Raw genomic sequence first — 19,257 nt, forward strand, 5'->3', positions numbered from 1 at the left:
TCGAATGACTTTGTGCCGTAGTGTCTGCGGAACCTCAAATCTTCCATTAACAAACCTCAGTTGTTCCGTGCCCTCCCAAAGGGTCATGTCGTTAAGAGCTGCCACGGTGTGCTGCTCGATTCCCAGTCGGGACAGCGCGTCCGCATCAAGTAGAGTTCTGCCGGGCTTATAGTAGACCTCCACCTCGTAATGTTGGAGCTCGCAGACCCACCTAGCAAGTCGACCTTTTAAGTCTGCGGACGAGATAATATGGGTGATCGGTTGGTGGTCGGTGAATAGGGAAAACTTCCTCCCTTCTAAGAACGCCCGGAAGTACCGGAGGGCTTGAACCACTGCGAATAACTCCTTCTCCGTGGTCGGATAGTTTAGCTCTGTTTCGTTGAAGGGATAAGAATGGTATACTACCACGCTGAGCTGCTGTGCTCGGTCCTTGGAAACGTTCCGTTGATAGAGCACGGCCCCCGTGCCATAATGGGACGCGTCAGTACAGAGCTCAAAGGGCAGCCGAAAGTCTGGAATAGAGAGCACCGGGTTCGAGTCTCTACCATGTCCTGGTAGGCAGCCTCGCACTCTTCTGTCCAAAGAAAGGTGGTACCCTTTTGCAGCAGTACGTTCAGACAACGCGTTCGTTTGGCATAGTCCTGGATAAATGCTCGGAAGTGACCGGCGAGGCCGAGGAACACTCTTAACGAATGCGTGTCAGTCGGTTTTCATAGCCGACGAATTTTTTCTACGGACTCTTGTTTCGTGCCCTTAGTCTGTCCGTCGAACAGCCCTGCCCAGGAAAACGACACTGGACTTGAAGAAGTCACTCTTCTTTAGATTGATCGTGAGGTTCGCTTCTCGTAGTAGCTGGAGTACCTGTTGGAGATGCCTGCTGTGCTCATCCATCGATCGGGAATACACTAATATGTCGTCGATATACACATGAACAAATTGTCCGATGTAAGGCTCGAGTATGGACGTCATCAATTTTTGAAACCACGCGGACGAATTCTTCCACCCAAACGGAAGTCTATTATATTCGTACAAGTCGAAAGGGGTAACAAAGGCAGTGTAACGCTTGGTTTCTTCCGTCAGTGGCACCTGCCAGAAGCCTTTGCAGAGGTCGAGGGTAGAGAAGACTGTGCTACCACCTGTATCGTTAATGATATCATCGATACGAGGCATAGGGAACGGAAAGATCTCAGTTTGCCTGTTGACGATTCTGTAATCGGTGCACGAGCGAAAGGCGCCGTCTGCCTTGGGCGCTATGGTGATAGGGGATGCAAAGGTGGACGTTGGTGGGCGAATGATATCAGCAGCTAGCATCTCTTGTAGCTCAGTCTTCAGCCATACTTTCTTTTCACGGCTCATGTTATAGGGTTTGCGACGAACCGGTGCTTCATCGGCGAGCCGGAAAGGTACTTGAAGCGCAGTGGTTGCTCCTGGGTATCCTGAAACGGGGAGGATCTCTGGGAAATAGGTAGTAACGTCCTCCTGTGTGCGTATTGCTGGGACTGGGGTGGTGACCATACATGTGGGTCTCTCATTATCCACGGAGGACGGTATCGTCCCAGTAAATGTTTAGTCTCAATCTCTTCATGTCTGGGCGGGAGAGTAGGACTTCATACTCGACGTCTTGTATAACCAAAGCGTCCGTTACTATCTCTACGTCAGAAATGCCTAGCCTCACCCGTGCCCAGTGGTGAAAAAGCTTGCTGCTGCCATCGAACGCTCTCACTTGTACTTCCCTTCCTGATTCGACATTGCGTGGCTGAATCAAACGGCTATTCACAAGGGTTACGGAGGATCCGCTGTCAACTAATGCTCTCGTTCTTACTTTGTTAAGGAAGAGGTCGACATACAATAGTTTGTTGCCGGTGAAAAAGACAGTTTCGCTTGGGGTCCGTGCGCGGAAACTACAACCCTTGTTTATTGGTTTTTTTTTTTTTTGGTCCTGGTTATCATGAATCTCAGCAACGGCGACCGTGCGCTGGAAGGGTGAACGACGATGGTGTGGTGAGGGAATCGCTGGTGGCGGGTCACGCCTGTCCTGCAGTGTCGATGTGGAGGCAGGGGTTGCACGGAAACTGGTTTGGACGCTCACGTCTTGCAGACAGCTTAACAACTGTTGGGGGTCCTTTGGTCCTCGTATCTGAACCAGCGGGCGTATGTCGTGCGGTATGCCATGAAGTACCAGTGCCACCACTGACCTGTTAGGCAAATTGCACTCCGCGCGTTGGAGGAGTCGTAGCTTCTCGAAGAAGTAGTCTGTTAGCGAATCACCCCGATATTTGTAGACGAGTGCTTCGTTCCACGTATCCACTAAGTTATCGTGGAAAGCCTGTGCGAAGCTATCCCTCCACGACTGCCACGTGTCGTTTTCGTTCCCTTGGAGGCAGAAGTCGTACCATTTGCCTGCAACGCCTGTTAAGAACGGTCGAATGTTCTCGATCTTAGCTGCATCACGGGTCCACCCGTTACGCTGGCAGACTCGTTCATAAAGCTTCAACCACGTCTCCGCACTTTGGGAGTGTCCGTCATAGGTGTCCAGCTTGAGGTCTTCGGGACGCCGGCAGCCGTTGTTGCACATCGAGTCGAGAAGTTCCACCAGTGTCGGCTGCTGCCTGGCCATTTGGACCTGCTGGTCCTTCATGAATTGCAGAATCGTGGCTGGGTCCAGCTGACCAGGGAGCTCCGGAACCGGGGCTGTTGGCGAAGTGTTCTCCGTCGTGCGTGGTAAGAGGACAAACCGGCGAAAATCATCCAGTTTCATGTTAACCTTGCAAACAGATTTCTTGAGTAACTCGTCGACGTCGCTCACCTCTCTCTTGACGAGGAGATACTGGATGAGCTCGGGCTGTGCGCCGGGCAACGTTATGTCCTCATCTCCAGTGACGCATTTAGCAACCAGCGGTTGTGCAGGGGTTCCCCTAAGTTGAAACTCTACCCACATCGTTCGTAAGCTGTCGGCTGCGCCAATGTAACAGTTCTTGTCTCAGAACCTTCTCCTCCAGAACCAGCTCGCCCGTGTCACTGGCCTAGCCGCGTATCCCTGGAAGAAACCTTAGTCCCTGTATTTTCGCTCCCACCTCCACACTTGTGGGCTCCAGTGAGGATCACTCGTTGGATTACACGATGGCACAGATGATAATCACGTGAGTGTGGCCTGGGTTGGAGGAGACGTTCAGGGTGAAGGCGGCAAAAGGTGACGAGAATGTAGTATTTTGGTGTCTTCTTTGCCTTCCCAAACTAAAATGACCGAGTGCATCCCACTCGTCGCATTCGAATTTGGAGAAGCGTGCTCAGGTAAGAGTCTTCAATATTTTAGTTAGCTGTAGCAGTTACCGTATCGAGGATTATACGTTAAAGGCACTGCTTTCCACGAATGAATCGAATACCTCGTGGAGCCAATGTCGTGTTGTGAGGAGGTAGCACGAGAACCTTGGCTGCTTTGATGGTTTACAACGGGGGGTGGGCGGTTATGTTTAGTAAAAGGAAGGAAAGGTCAGCCATGCAAAGAGGCTGTTTATACAACAACTTGTAGACGTTGGTGTAGCATTTATCAGTTTACGTAAGCGCACAATATCGCCGCTGACGTCGTGTAGCCTCCTAACAGTGGTGCCAAAATAAGGGAATAAAAGCAGCTGTTGACCTTAAATTCACAGAACAAAAAAAAAAAAAAGAAAAGAAAAAGAATGAAGGAACGTCGGCCTCGCTACTAATTAGGCGCATCCAACACATGCATCAAACAAAGGTGGCTGTATTTGATGCAACCATGCCTTTCCACTGCAATTTTTCTTGCCACAGAGGCTCTCCCGAGCAAACGCACCAAAAATAACCGATGCCCATTTCGAGCACCAACTATTCTTCAAAGCGAATTCCATGGAAATTTTTATGGCCTTCGTTGCTTATGCGCCAAGAAAACCTGAATCATCATCATCATCACCATGGAAATTGTAGGACCAAATGGAGCACGTGCCTTGCTTAGACATGGTCGCGGCTCTGTAATGGCGTGGTAACGTAAAAGTAACTCGTTACTATCGAGTAACGGGAACGCGTTCCATTTGTTACTTTGGTAACGGGTAACGTATTTAGTTCCTTTTTTTTTCATGGTAACGAATAACGGTATTTAGTTCCTTTTTTTCGGTAACGTGTACAAGTCTGGCTAATGGTGGTATGGTATGATCCGTAATGGTGACTATGGACAGAGGAAGACCATTCTATTAAGCAACAGCTCGTGGAAAGGAATAAAGCAAAAACTGACTACCCTCGTAGTTAACGGCCACGGTACAAAAATGATAGCCACGCTTAATGACACAGGCAGCGCGAAATGAAGCAGGGATGCTGCAATACGTCGACATTCCGTTGCTTCACTAGCTCGAATGACTCCGCCGGTTTTCACCGCATCTCTCCCGTTCACACACGCTTTCGACGTCAAGGGTCGCTTCATGGAGGTTAAGATGTCCTGCAGAAGCTCGCATCGGACCGCGGCGTCAACATCCCGTTGACTGCCTTCCTCTCTCCTCCCACACCCGCCCGTGTGACTAGCTTTCAGAGCATGCCATTGGAGCAAAATCATCGGAGCCTCCGACTCCGGATCGAAAGGAGGAGAGCACCCGGAAAGGGGGGGAAAACGCACCCTTAACCTTTGATATTTAACGAACAAACGTTATGCGAGCGCCAGTGCTCGAGAGAGAAAGAGAGGACCGCGCTACTGGAGGGCACTGTACAGGTTTCCGTTACTTATGGGACGTAGGTTTATTAGATGCATGAGTCGCGTTCGCGATCATATGGGCTGATGATGATGATGATAGGAGGGGAAAAAATGGAGATCTAAGCCCGCTCACTGCGGGACAAGCTATGATTTGATATGATATGATTATTATCATTATTATTTCATTTGATTTGATATGATATGGACAAGCGACGATTTGATTGCTTTTACCGAAATCGCGTTTGCTTTGAGCACTTTTCTTTTTTCGAATCCTGTCCTTTTGCTTTGATTTGCTGCAGGCATGCAGATTCTCGAGGCACTGTTTGGACCCATAGCCAAAAGCTAGTTTCATATTGATTTTGGGGGAAAATAAAATAAAAAAAGGGAAATGAATAAAACACTATAGATATTTTCACGTACACGTGGCAGCCCTGAATTTATTGAAGCATTTAATGAGCCATGTATTGTGTCACGACTGTGTCGCTACCGTCGGCCCCGGATTACTTGCTAATCGGCACCGTCATCGTCATAGGCGAACGCCATCCGGTTTGTGTACGAAAGCCAACAAAACTGGGGAGCTTGCGGTTCTCTTTCTGTTTTGGGCCCTCTTCCTGTCTGCCGGAGTTCGGCCTTTCATTAAAATCCAGTTCTGGACCTCACTGCCTCTTCAATTTTGGGGAAAGAATGCATCAATTAATATCATTCGTGCGGTGCCACATGGGCAGCTTTAATGGCGTTTGACTTAACGCCATTTTCAGCTTAATTTGTTCGTTAGTTCGCGACGATGACGGTGACACTGCGAGGCGACCCCGGTACGAATCCGGGAGCCGGCGGTTCTGTTTGTGTCTTTCCCTGGGTTTTCCTCAGACACAGTTCCCTGTGAAGTCGGCCCATGACGCACGATCTCCCCCCCCCCCCCCCCCTCGATAATCGTCACTAGAACAACACTGAATAGCACTGCATAACACTGAAGTGTCTGGAGCAAACCGATAGTCACCAAGAACTCCATAAGTAAGTAAGTGAGTTTATTTTTTGTTCGGTACCTTCCAACAGCCAGAGGCCTTCTAGGCAGTGCACCAGTCAAAATAACAAAATACACATACATAGGCAAAGGCCAAAATTCGCGCAAGTTATACAATACTGTGGAATTAACAAAGAATGGATTCACATACAGAGCTAAAATGTCTATAATTAGAGGAAATATCAAGATCCGCGCACACTATCTGATTATACAAAAGTTGCATTCAAGTAGTAGGTAGATACGTAAGGATATCAAGGGCTCGACAGCGTTGCGATGGGGTTCTGACAGGGGCCTATAAGTGCAGCCAGCTTGAATGGCTTCCTGCTGATACACTATTCAACTGAGCACGAAGTATCCGATAGTCTATTACGTGTACACGCACATTGCGCACATGCCTGCAGACATTCACTTTTCCCGCCTATTTACATTCCTCCCGCACGTTGCAGCACTATATACGTGTACGTTCAAGCAAGGGCACAGTCGAAGATGGCGCCAGATTTGAAAGGCACGGCGTTAAGTTACAGGTTATTCTGGTATAACGTGAATATGGGGGGAAATCAAAATTATGCATAGTTTATCAGAACACGAACTTCCGGGCCGCCTGCCTCTGCTATGACTGCCTTCCGGATTCAGTTATACAGTTTTTTTTTTTCGCACGTTTTTCTTTAATTTTGTCGTTTCTGTTCAGGATATTTAATGTGCCAAAGAACACTTGTGCAGTACAATTTCAATACAGTGTTGCACAAATTGAATACACGAAATGCTTACGCTAAACAAGTTACACTACACTAGCTTCAGCGAGCAATATCGACCAAATCACAGAAAAAATAAGTAAAATAAAGCTCTGTCGTAAAACGTCCATGAAGGTATCCCAACGGGGAACCAGTTGTTGCATCGTAAAGAAGTATCTTCCTGATTCCTTGATGAGGTGGTCATTAAAAAAAAAAAAAGACTGCCAAGGTTCTTTTGCGGATATTTATTCCCAGCGCAGATTAACAAACCGAAGGATGCCCGTAACAAGTACGTCCGTTCTCTCTCTCTCTTTCTTTCTCATGACGCTCTTCTCCCACACGTAACAGTATTTGAGTAGCCAGTCATGACGCAAACTGTGTTTTTTTCTTTCTTTTTAAGCTACTCTAATCTTAGCTAGCACACTGTGTAATAGATCCACATCTCTCCTGATTTTATCAGGTGATTTACTTGACATACGTGGACTATATAGGGCGATCAGGGCTGGGCAATATTGCACAACATATGTCTCACTCATCTAAACTGCCTTGTTTTTGGGTGGAAAAGATACTAGAAAGATATCCACCGGGGGTGAACGGGGGTGTTGTCGAAGAAAGGGTATTTTACGAGGACGCCTCCTGCGAGGTGGAATAAAAATGAACATAAGCGTTTGTGTACTCGAGTACCCGTGTAATAGATACGCATGTGCTGATTTACGTTGCTACAAATTACAGTTTTTTTTTATTAACAGCTAAATTCATGCGCCAAAATTGTTTTACACACTCTAAAAGCAGATGGTAGTGGTGGTGGTGCTGGTGAAAGGGCTTGCCGTTGTCGGCCTCACAGAGGTGGGCAACGTCACGAGTGACGCCCTGGCGGAATGTGCGTCCTGGGCCGACTTCTAAGGGAACTGTGCCTACATATGCCGACTGTGCCGACTCTAAAAATAGAGCTTCACCACACAGCGCGCTCCTAGCCAACCATCATCCCGAGTGACAACCTTCTCTTCATTGATTTCATGAAAACGAGGGGCGTACGCCATCTTTGTGTCAATTGCGTATGTCAGTAATGCCACAAAAATGGCGTATGCCCCCAGTTTTCAGCAAATCAGGGGAAATAACGATATGTCACTCGGAATGACGGTTGGCTAGGAGCGTGCTATGTGGTGAAGTTAATTTGTGGTGAAACATGTACCATTCTGCGCGTGAAGCCGATCTTCCTCACTCCAGCTCTGGCACGCTAGCGGACATCCTCTACCCCGGTGCTTCTTACGCCGAACGTTCCGCTAAAGAAGAAACCCTGTTCTCTTTCTGCAGGAGACGGGTCTTGCTCAACGACCCCTCTAACACTTTGCACTCCCCGATGAACTCACGCACCCTCTACGTATTTCAATCCTTCATCCTCCATCGGTCTTTTTTTTTTTTTTTTTTGATAGTCATGACGACGCCCACTTCTGTATGGCCAACAACGGCTAGCCGATTCTGCCATTATCCCCCTGCCCCCTCATTTTTAAGAGTGCAGCGCCGGCACAACACAAATAAATGCACCATTGCTCTACTCGTTTTATCCTCCTCACCAAAATCTTTCCTGCTGGCTACAGATCCATTTAAAATTCCTTCCTTCAAAGAATACACACGGAATCCCAACCGATGTACATTTGTGCTCTTTGCACATTACACACGTCAAAGGCTCACTTGTACAACAAAGCAACACTTAACCCTCGCAGTGCTTTCATTCAGTTGCATTCGGCAAATTAGAACCCGCATTATCACACTTATCATCATCACGCTGTCATCACTCATCGCATATTTGTTGTTGTCTTTCAAATCTGGGATACATAATACCTCCTTTGTCTTTGCACTCAACTAAGGTACGGAGATGCACAAGGATATCAACATAATCAGGAACGGTACTTAGACATCGTGAGCAGCCCCACCCCCGAATAACTACAGCATACTGATGACCTTCATCAGCAATTCAAGCGCTCCTCATCAATCTCGCCCAAGTGGAGCATCGTAAACACACTCCAGACGCATCGCATTATCCAGCCATCCCCTGAATATAACAGCACAAAAAGTGGACCTTTATCTGTTGGTGCGGCCGCATACTTTCGCCACCGGCTTCCTAGACACTCAGGTCCAAAATAGCCGACTCGAATAAAAGAGGACCTGATCCAAAAGGTCCTCTTGTGGGACGCCAACCATGCAGTGACCCTATTTCACTAGCTCTTGTGCAAAAAAAGAAAAAAAAAGTGTACCTGCCGTTTTTGTGCATGTATGGGTTGGATGCGCGTGTGCTGAAATCAACCTTCGCAGCATCGTCACCACATTTACATTCGGACGGGACAATGGAGGTGCATTACTCATTCCGCCGGCAGCAATATAACAAGAGCTAGGAAGTAACATGACTATAGGATGGGAATAGTAAAGCGTTCTGTATGCATCACATCCATTTCTTTTCTTTTTACTGTCTAATATCATCTGTAAGTGTGATATTTCAATATGACGTTGGATACATCATTCGCAGTCAAGGGGAAAATGCATACGAAATAAAAGAAAATTAGACATTGAATTTATGTTAGCATTTTCTTGTTGAAACCCAACCCAACTACTGGCGTGTAAAGGTTTGGTAAAGGGGCTTATGAAATAAACGGCAGAATACTGCGCGGTAAAAACTTAATTCAAAATGATGTTTCAGCCTCAATGGGGTCCCCGTGCATTTTAGAAATCGTACAGCGTTGCAACGAATTGTTCAGTTTGCGTGAGATATGTCTCCGCTGGTAGATTTCAGAGGTTTCTACTTTGCTAATGAGGACATATTTTCGCTTTGATCCTTCGAAACTTTCCTACAGTACCCTGATGACAAAAAAAATCACGTTTCGGGCGTCGTTCACCTTTGTGATCACTCACAAACTAAGGATGACTTGGACGATAAGTGTGATCTCAATGTATCTAATATAAATACGTCCAACAATACTATCACTCATCAACCTCTCCCACACGACTTTCTTGTCAGCTGTGGTTAACCAAGAATACCAGATTCAAGTTAGGCATACACGGTGCAACGCATAGTGACATAACAGCTTGCATAACACACAACAGAGATGTAACAGAATACCCCTATAGTGTATGTGTGTATGGTTGAAAAAAAAACAACAACAACAAGGTCTGAATCTCCCATCTTCGGACCAGCGGCATGGCCGAGTGGGTTAAGGCGTCCTGCTCGTTGCTGGTATAGCCAAGGTCGTGCCGAAGACTGGGAGGTGGTGGGTTCGACTCCTACCACCGGCTGTGCATTCTGAGGTTTTCCCTGGGTTTTCCGAATACTTTCCAGACGAACGTCGGCACAGTTCCCCCTGAGGTCGGCCCAGGACGCATACTAACCCCCCCCTCCGTCCCACACTCTTTCCTGTTGTCCTCTCTCCATCTGTTCACATTTTCATAGCCACAGCTGCTTCGTGTTGCTAACACGAAATCAAAGAAACAAAATCCTGTCTTCGCAATCTTATCAAATTTATGTCATTCCACTCCACGTGTCATTTCCCAATCAATCAATCAGTCAATCCTCCCCACGTGTCTCCGACTGCATTCTCTCGGGACATTGTTTCCCTATATGAGAAACAGAAATGTCGTAAAAATCATTTCTGGCTTTGAGAAGTACGACGGCATGGTGTGTGTGTGTATCTGACGCCTGTCTGGCAACATTGCTCCGTCGATGTCGATTACAGCCACTAGATCATCATAATCATCATCATCATCATTTCCGTCACTTGACCACAGCAGTCTTCCAACGTGGGCGGAGAGCGGAGTCCGGGAAGGTTCGCGCGGTGTTGCTACGAGACAGATGCCGGAGCTCTTCATGACGTCAGCCACTGTCCGAGAATCAGAAACTATCAAGTTTTGCGTGGCCTTTTTTTGTGTGTGAAAATCTGTGGAAGCATATAATGTCAACCGACGGCATGCATATTTTGCGTTGTAAACCTTCGAGCGATGTTCATTAATACGAAATAAAATTAATACCTCTTTCTTAGTGCGCAGTGGCACTTTAAGACATTTCTCAAAAACACTAAGCTATTCGCTAATTGTTTGTCGCCAGGAGTTGCCGCTGGAGGGCCCGTTGGTAACCCATAAAGACAACGCTTCGCGAACTATTGGCGCGTTTTGGATGTCAAGCGAGGATAGCAAAAGAATAAAAAAATGAGGGGGCTTATTACCGTGCACGTTCGAGGATTAAGCCTCGTGAGCCTCAGAAACGTTACACTTAAAGCGATGCGTGGATTTTCCTTTTTTTTTCCCTCGGCGCGGACGGTCTTTATGCGTGCCTTGTTATTTTAAGGAAAGGAAAGGGCCTGGATACGATGGGGATATGAGTTTCCTTTGATCTCTCGTTCTACGGGGTATGGGATGAATCTTAGTGAGAGGGGGCTTTCAGGACTGTAAACAAAGAAAGGACGGTATTTGCGCCCCAAAGAGGGCGCTAAAGATATTTTATCTCGCGTGATGGAGTGCTCTGTTGTCAGGTCGAAATTTGCATGAGTGCTAGGGCGACATGAGAAGCACGCTGGGGAGAGGGGAGGAAGGATACTTAAAAAGAAAAAAAGAAACGTTGTGCAGTGAGGGCAGTCACAAAGAATTCGCGAAACGATGTGATGTTTCGAAATTACTTCAAATTTGTTGAAAAATTAATTATTTTTAAACATCATGTGAGCTCCACGAAGAGATTGTGCACAAATTAGGAGCAGTGTTGTACACCGTAACGATGATGATGATAACGATCACGACTATGACGATGACGGCTACGGCGAATTAGGCTATCACGGCGACGACGACGATGATGCGATGATGATGATGATGATAGAGAACAATATGAGTGCGTAGGTCACAACTCACGCATGTGGAGAGATGCAGCGAGGACAATAGAAAACGCTGAAGGATAATGCGATATCGAGATGCAATCAACTCAAAATTTGGCTTCCCTGAGTCGGATGAAACCGATTCGATCCCCTATTGCTGCTGCTGGGCGGAACCTTAAACCGAACGCACATCTGCTTGAGTCCGGGCTCGAGACGAATCCGAACCAAGCCGAGCCCCCGCAAAAGATAACGGCGACCCCACCTCACCGTCGTACGCCCGTTGACATTCCCTGCCAAAATATAGCCCTTTCGATGGTCCCACGCTGTAGTTCCCGTCAACAACTCCAACCTTACGAACGCGCTAAAGGAGTTCTTGCGTCGCATTTTTTTGCGCCTTGCACTTTGCTTAGTGTAGTCTTCCATATCCACATGAGACACCGCAGTGACATCAGCATAATGACTGGCGTGGGAACTCCATCTCTCACTCTTTTTTCTTTCTTCTCCTTCTTCATGGGATCGTTTAAAGGTACCGTCTCAGACAGACACGTTATTTTGGCGGCATAATTTAACAGCTTGCTGCTGGTAAACAGAGAACAACAAGTTATAACTTGTGACAGGGAACGGTAAATATTTTTAATTTGCTCGTAAAATTGCGGTAAAACTGCTCGAGGCGACGCCTGGTGGGACATAATCCCCTGTTTGTCAAGCAACTGCTATCTATTTTCCCGGCTGGCTTGCTGCTCCTGACGGTTACGTAGCCAACTTCTTTTGTGTTAGACACAATGAAACTCCCCATTCGTAATCTCGAAATAAGAGTGTTGTTTTTGCTAAGAATAATAAAATAATAATAATAATAAACCAACATTAATAAAAATAAAAGTAATGCAGTTTGGTGGCGACGTCGACAGAGTGTTGCCCGTAAATTTCAATTTTCAAAAAAAAAATATATATATGAGCGTAATAGGCGATTTGAAAAAGATGCGCGCGCCACCAAGCGCGCGGCGCAAAGCAGCATGGGAACTTTGAGGGATACTGTTCTGTCGTCTGCTTCGGTTATGGTTTGCCCCAGCTGACACGGCTGCTGCGCACACCGGGAATGTTGTTGTTCTTCTACCTCCGCCTCTGGCAATCTCGTAGTGTTTCAAAGGGCTCTAAGTTCCCATGATCCCTCGCGTGCCACAGGTGGGAGCTTGCTTTTCTAAAAGTCTATTGTGGTGAAAGAGTACTGAGGGGTCAGTCAATAGAAGAGACACATTTTGTGAGATTGCAGCTGAGATTGGTTTATGCGGGCCTTAGTCCGTTCACTTCAAGGCGCGCGTTACGCTTCCCATTCCTACCACCCAGAAAAAGCCAATCTCGTCCGAGAAGCAGAGCCCTGCGTATGCCCTCCAAACCGCGAAAGCCAGATTTGGTCACCCATACTTGTTCGAAGCTTACAAAACCTTGGTCAAGGGGAGCTAATCTAGCTACGCACACATCAGTCTGGGATGGCGAATAAATATTTGTGCTGCGACAGCGCCACGCGCGTCTGTTTGTGTAACCTTATTTGAGGCGCGTCCCCAGGGGGGTATGCACTGCACTCGAATGGCAGAATGCTTCGAAAAGCAATGAAAGGAGAAACAGGCGCACGCGAAGCAATAGACGGACAAAATATACGTATATGGAAGAAGGAGCACGGAAGACTTGGAATCGAAATGGCGGCGCCCTCGAGACTGAGATAATCATAACTCGTGGCTTTACGTCACGAGACAACTGTGATCATGAGTGAGGCCACTGTGGTTGGTCTGGTGATTATATTTAATCTCCAAAGTGTTGCTGAAAGCCCAGCACACGGCACGCCATATATAACGTCCCTCGCGAAAGACAGCGTATATGCAAGCAGCTTCTACCCTGCCACCAACTTGTTGGCGTGTCCACGAAATGGAACCGTGGAATCAATAGGCAGAAACGTTACCAACTCATCCACCGGGGCCGAAGAGTGGTGGTGGTGATGGTGATGATGGTGGTATGATGTTCTAAGGAAGAGGAGTGAGTGATGAAGGTCAGACAGGCAGAAGGTTTGGACCTTACAAGACCTGCTACTCCTGCGTTTTCCTAAGACGCTTTTAAAACAAATGTCGGCACTTGTGAAGTCGGCCCAGGACGCACGATCCCCCCCCCCGTTCTCCTTAGATAGTCGTGACGTTGCCCGCCTGAGCGTACGTCAAGCAGACCCATCACCACCGCCATCGCAACTTTGAACCTGCTACTCGCACGTGCAGCCTCGCACGTGTACACATTTTTATTGATGTTTTAATTTCGTGTTAGCGCCGCGAAGCGACTGTGGCTATGAGCGGCGTACAGATGTGGACAGATGGAGAGAGGACAGCAGGAAGGAGCGGGGGCAGGGGGGGCTAGTATGCGTCCTGGGCCGACTTCAGGGGGAACTGTGGCGACATTCGTCTGGAAAGTCTTCGGAAAACCCAGGGAAAACATCAGCGGTCACAGCCGGTGGTAAGGTTCGAACTCACCACCTTCCTTAGCGGGACGCCATAACCCGCTCGGCATTGCCGCTGGTACACATGAGTTACTATGGGAGTATACGTACCTGTGTTGAACATGGACGTCACTGACCTGTATTGCCCGTATACAGACGACGTCATGCCCGGTTCAGCCGTCTGAGTGAAGTGTCCTAGCCCATGTCTTGGTTGTCCTGCAGTAGGGAACGTGTCGTTGTTACGGTTGCAGCGAGAAAGATGTCCACTCTATTTTAGTGTTCGTAGTGTCTGCGAAGGAAATTTCAGCTTTCAGCTCTTAAAAGTTTACTCAGTTGATATTTACTTCTTTGCCGATAGAAATACACCGTAGGAAGAAAATGAGTAATTTTACTCCCTTCGGGGACTAGATGCATTGGCTCAACCATTAGTCCATTCCGGGACTAAATGTACTGTAGTTTATGCAAAGGTTAGGGGCTATTTGCTCTGCTGCGTAGTAAACTTCACGGTCAGGAGACTAAAATGGGGGACTAACCCCAATCTGGGAACTAAAAGCTATAACTGGTTCAAATTAATCACTTTTTTTTTCTCTTTTTTTCTTAGAGTGTACATGTTATCGTTGGCGTTCCTTCAGACTGAAAGCAATTACCCTGAGGTTATACACCAACAATCAGCGGGCCAACGCAGTTTTGTTCACTCTTGACAGCTTTTTTTTACATTCAATCTCAACTCAACTCAACTATTCACTATGACCTCTTCATCAGAACGTTGTTCAAATTCAACAGGAACGCTCATCGAACCAACACAACTGAGGTCATCCAAAAATGCACGAAAGCCGATATTTGGAGTTAGAGGTCGTAATTTTTTGTGACCAACCTCTCTCTCTCCACCTTTTACAACCCTTCTCCCATCCGCCCCAACCCGCCTTTGAATTACGGCGCCCCGCGTATCATATCACTACGAGCACGGTCAAAAGTAGCGCGCTTATTCTCAATCTTCCGGTTTCACCCACGCATCCCCGGCACAGACGAAACCGCAATACCTCCGTAACCTTATCCTCTTTACCCAACTCACCCTCCTTTGCTCTCCGCAGCGGCGACGTTATTTCCACAGGGGCGAGTCTAAATATAGACGGCCCAGTAAAAGAGTATACCTGTCTTCCAATCTTTTGATTCAAACTGCAGTAACGAACGGCGCAATCCTACCCGTGGGGTATTGCGTTGGCTATGGTGATGTCGCAATGCCCGGTACTGTAGAGGCAGGCGAATATTGCGCATGTATGCCGGTTTCTTGTGCGTTCGTGCCGCCTCGCATAGAAAATGCATCTTGTGTGTTCTCTCTTGGCAGGAGACACACAGGGTTTCCTAAGTAACGTGCAAAAAAACTAAAAACAAATGAAAAAGAAAACAGGTTTTCGTTCGTTTTTTTTTTTTCCAAGGCGTCAAAAAAATTGCCGATAATTTGCGGTCGCGAAAAAAAATGGTGTCCTGGCAAAATAGAATGCATAATTTAGGCCAAAATATCAACACAACATATGCCATCTCGAGACGAACTTGGAGCCATAATGGTTTTATTTACCCGCACCTGTGGTGGGAGGCACCAGCAGAAAGCTGCCACAGGAAGGCAGCTTGACAGCGCCAGGCCCTCAAGACGATGTAACGTGTGACAACCTTAATTAATCCTAACTAATGAGTAATTGGATAAGAGTCCTAATCAGATCAGACTAATTAGCAAACTTTTAAGATGTTAGCTTAAGAGCTGTCAATTGGAAAGTTCTGGGGTGCCTTGAAGCGCACCCGACTGGAGTGCTTCCGACGACATATGCTTTGCTTGTTTTTTTCGGGGATTTTTCCTAAAACGAAAGAGAAACACAAAAAATAGCCCTAAATAATGTAGCGCTATACCTAGGACAACAACAATAAATGAAAGGGAAGTGTATACGAAGGCAAAAAATAAGAAATAAAAAAGGCGATGTCAAGTTGTCGGTGGTGAGTAAATCAAAGAGTGATATTAAACGGAAGGAGCAACTTCTTTATTTACACATGGTAAAGAAGACTTTCGTGCACGAGACTGCACTTCTCAGACAAGGATCCACGAATACTGTTTCTGGGCTCGTATGAGGGAGCTTTGTCAGGTGGTATACTAAATATGTTTCGCGAGCTCTCTTTCCTATACGTGAAAAACAAAAAGGAAAACAGTCACGCAAAACGTAAGTTGTTGGAAACAGCTCTGCCACGTGAATGTGAGCGTCAAACTACCAGCACTGCAAAACTCGGGAGTTCATCATGTACTCATCGCATACAACCGCCACGTCTGATCTGTCTATACAGAGGCTGCGACCATAGAAATGTCGGCACAGTTCCCCATGAAGTCGGCCCAGAAGGCATACTACCACCCCCTGTCCTCCATCTGTCCACTACTGTACACTGCTGGACAAAGGTTTACAGAACGCACTCCGGCGCATTCCTTCCTCGGTGTTACGCCGGAGCGTGTTCCATAAGCTTTTGTCCAGCATTGTACGCTGCTCATAGCCAAAAATCAAACGAAAATATTACACAAGATGCCTATATGAAACAAGGAATACCAATCATCGACTTGCTGCGGAGAGCTGACCATTTATCACATCACAGGCATTCCGCGTCTGCAGACGATGGAACGTCATCATCATGTCAACGTCATCATCTATGTCTTGTTCTTGTTGCCGGTATAGACGTCTTTGAAACGACCTTCCTTCCGGCAGGCTGCGCAGCGGCGAGCCAAATGACCCGAAAGCGCCATCAGCCACTTTGAAGCATGGCATCCGGTAGTCAAACTTTCCAGGGAAGCATATTGGAACGCTCGCTTGACAGGTTGCATCTGTCCCCACGCAACCAGCGCCGTCACAACGGTTCGTCTACTGCGCTATTCAGGGGAACACCGCAATGTTTTTCCACTCGATACTGATCAGAAATAGCTATCTCGCAAGAAACGAAATGAGGTTGTTGTTGTCCTGTGGGTCGGAAATAGATGAATCAGTATTTACGCTGCGCAAATGGTGCACGTTTACGAAAGCTTCAGCTGATCGACCGCCTCTCAAGAACAAATCACCGCGTTGTCGAGGAGTCTTTGATTTGCCCAGTGTCTTTCCTTCTTCCCTTCTTGAAGGATTTACCCGCGTTGGGGAAAGAAACTTGACCGAGTTCGTCTGAGCTGTGAAGATTCGATTGTGTAGTGGTCTGCTGGTCTGGATAAGACGAAGGGATAATGCCAGAAAGGGTGCATTGGACGCGAGACAGATGAACACGGTAAAAAGCAATCACCAAAGTTGGTCTCGAACCGGTGGCTTGATTGCTGGGCTGAACAGTATAAGACAGTGACGTTATGGCGATGGGCTGTAAATTTAATTGAAACATCTCACACGGTGACTCCGAGCGCAAACTCAACATCTATACCAAGCTTATCCGGCTCTGATGTCGCGGTAGGCCATTCCGTACCAGTGAAGCGGCCGCGGGCTAGGTCACGTGCTTACCGGAACCAATAGAAATGGTCGAGGGTCTCGCTTCTCTCACGTGGGAGCTTGACGTAGAAGTTTGGTCAAAAATTTCTATCTCGCCAACTACGATTTTTTTTGTAATTGTAATTATTAAACTACACAGGGTGTATGTTTTATTCGTTACATATTTATTTGTAGGTGAGTTGTACGTGCAGGCGGAGACCCTCTCGAAGAAAGTACGTAACTACTAGATGACTAGTTACCTAAAATTCATTAATTAACTCTTTAGTTAGGGGCTTTACTGCAAAAGTGAGACAGCAGATTGGAAGTCAATCCTCGTTGAAAACCGAATTTTGGTACGCAAATGATCGAGCCGAAACCAACACCGCGCACATCAGGAGCGCAGAGGGTACATGACCTTCGCTGTCGGTGGCTTATCTGGATCGCAACGCGGTCGATCTGGCCCCAGACAGATCCACACCTAGTCCAATAATCTCCAGCGCTCCAAAGCACGTGACCCTCTGACGTCGAATTAGCGCAGTTCTCCCTGCGCTCCTGATGTGCGCGGTTTTCGTTCACTTGCGGCAGCGCCATTCGACGACGGATAGTTCAACACACGTGCTCGTTTTCGTTTTTTTTTAAATTCCGTGTTAGCGCCGCGAAGCAACTATGGCTATGGGCGGCGTACAGACGTGGACAGAGGAAGAGAGGACAGCAGGAAGGAGTGGGGGGACAGAGGAGTTGGTACGCATCGTGGGCCGACTTCAAGGGGAACTGTGCCGACATTCGCCTGGAAAGTCTGTTTCAGTATTTTTAAAAATCGGATGCCTAACAACGAAGATTGTCTCGGAGCAAAACTAATAAAGACTTATTAAAGATTTAATGAATTTTTTTTTGTAATCACCAGCCATCTATTACTTACATACTCTCTTCGAGAGAATGTTCGCCTTGACCGAATAACCAACCTGCAAAAACGGTATCTCTCCTGTACTCACAACTTTTTTTTTCTTCAAAGCTGCAACGAATGAAAAAAGACAGCCTGCATATTATAACAAGGAGAAAATAATAACTGAGTTTTCAGTCAGTATACTTCGGCATGTATAGTAGTACAATGTATGTAGGTTGCAATGAGCCACAACCCCTTGAATAAACCTTTCGCATTCAGTGCACAGAACCATCTCTCCAAAAGCGCTGTGGAACCGGGGACTCATATCCTGAGGGTTTTCGATCGCTGTTGCTATTCTTAGTTTTTCTTGTCGCTATCTGGATAAGTTTTAAATTACGGTTGAAAGCGGAGAATAATGGTGGCCTTATTGAATTCGTTTCCCTTTACAGAATTTCCTGCCTCCACTGGTAATGGGGTGTTTTAAAAGCCGCTATACTATGTATAGAATATTAAGAGAATGGTAGTGGGCATATACACTATGGGCTGGAGCCATGAAGGATATTTATGTTGCGAATAAAAGAAGTTGAAACTATAGTAAGGACCATTGAAAGACTGAGGAACAATGTCGCTATAGTGATAGTGCGTAGGTGGGCTTGACGACAGAGAATAAGGTGTAGCCAGGCGGCAATATCGCAGACAGGGAAGGAACTTCATGTATTTATCACGAGAAGAAGCTAGAGTTCGTGAAAGTGGGAGTATAGTTCAAATGGAAATTGATTTCGCTTCTAAAACTATTTTATCGTTACACACACAAGAAAGGTGGTGCGACTTATGTTTTGCCTATATGAAAATTGATAGTGGAAAAGCCTCGTCTCTTTCTGCTGACATTATTATGTTCCTGGAAAAAGCAACTCGCGTAGATTTCTAGCCGCTCTCCAGAGTAACATTTCATCCTTTGGTCGAGTCCCTCATGGACAACACTATAGGGTAAGACGTGAACGTACTTGCATGGAGTAATCCATTGTGTTCCAAGTACATAATTCCTCGTCTTGGTCCCTGGACGAATTCATGGCGGCGATTTCCAAGTTCTTTTGGGGGCATGGGCAGCGTTTGGCGTTTTAACG

At 46.8% G+C, this 19,257-nt stretch overlaps 2 protein-coding genes across 7 annotated transcripts in view; one reads left to right on the forward strand and one right to left on the reverse strand.

Moving 5' to 3' along the window:
* LOC135366729 (schwannomin-interacting protein 1-like) overlaps nt 1–19,257 on the reverse strand; it is a 176,982-nt gene that overhangs the window by 112,436 nt on the left and 45,289 nt on the right. The window contains exon 2 of one of the 3 annotated variants that reach the window (XM_064599575.1): nt 13,915–13,993. The exons of 1 other annotated variant lie outside the window; for it this stretch is intronic. The gene's annotated coding sequence lies outside the window, so the exon portion shown is untranslated. Of the gene's footprint in view, nt 1–13,888; nt 13,994–19,257 lie in introns of all 3 variants that reach the window. One more of the 3 variants, XM_064599574.1, reaches the window with a different exon arrangement.
* Nucleotides 1–19,257, forward strand: part of LOC135366730 (cAMP-dependent protein kinase catalytic subunit 3-like) — a 98,635-nt gene that overhangs the window by 32,189 nt on the left and 47,189 nt on the right. The gene's annotated exons all lie outside the window — the stretch shown is intronic.

This window comes from Ornithodoros turicata, chromosome 8 (assembly GCF_037126465.1).
Source record: "Ornithodoros turicata isolate Travis chromosome 8, ASM3712646v1, whole genome shotgun sequence".
NCBI classification, from domain to species: domain Eukaryota; kingdom Metazoa; phylum Arthropoda; class Arachnida; order Ixodida; family Argasidae; genus Ornithodoros; species Ornithodoros turicata.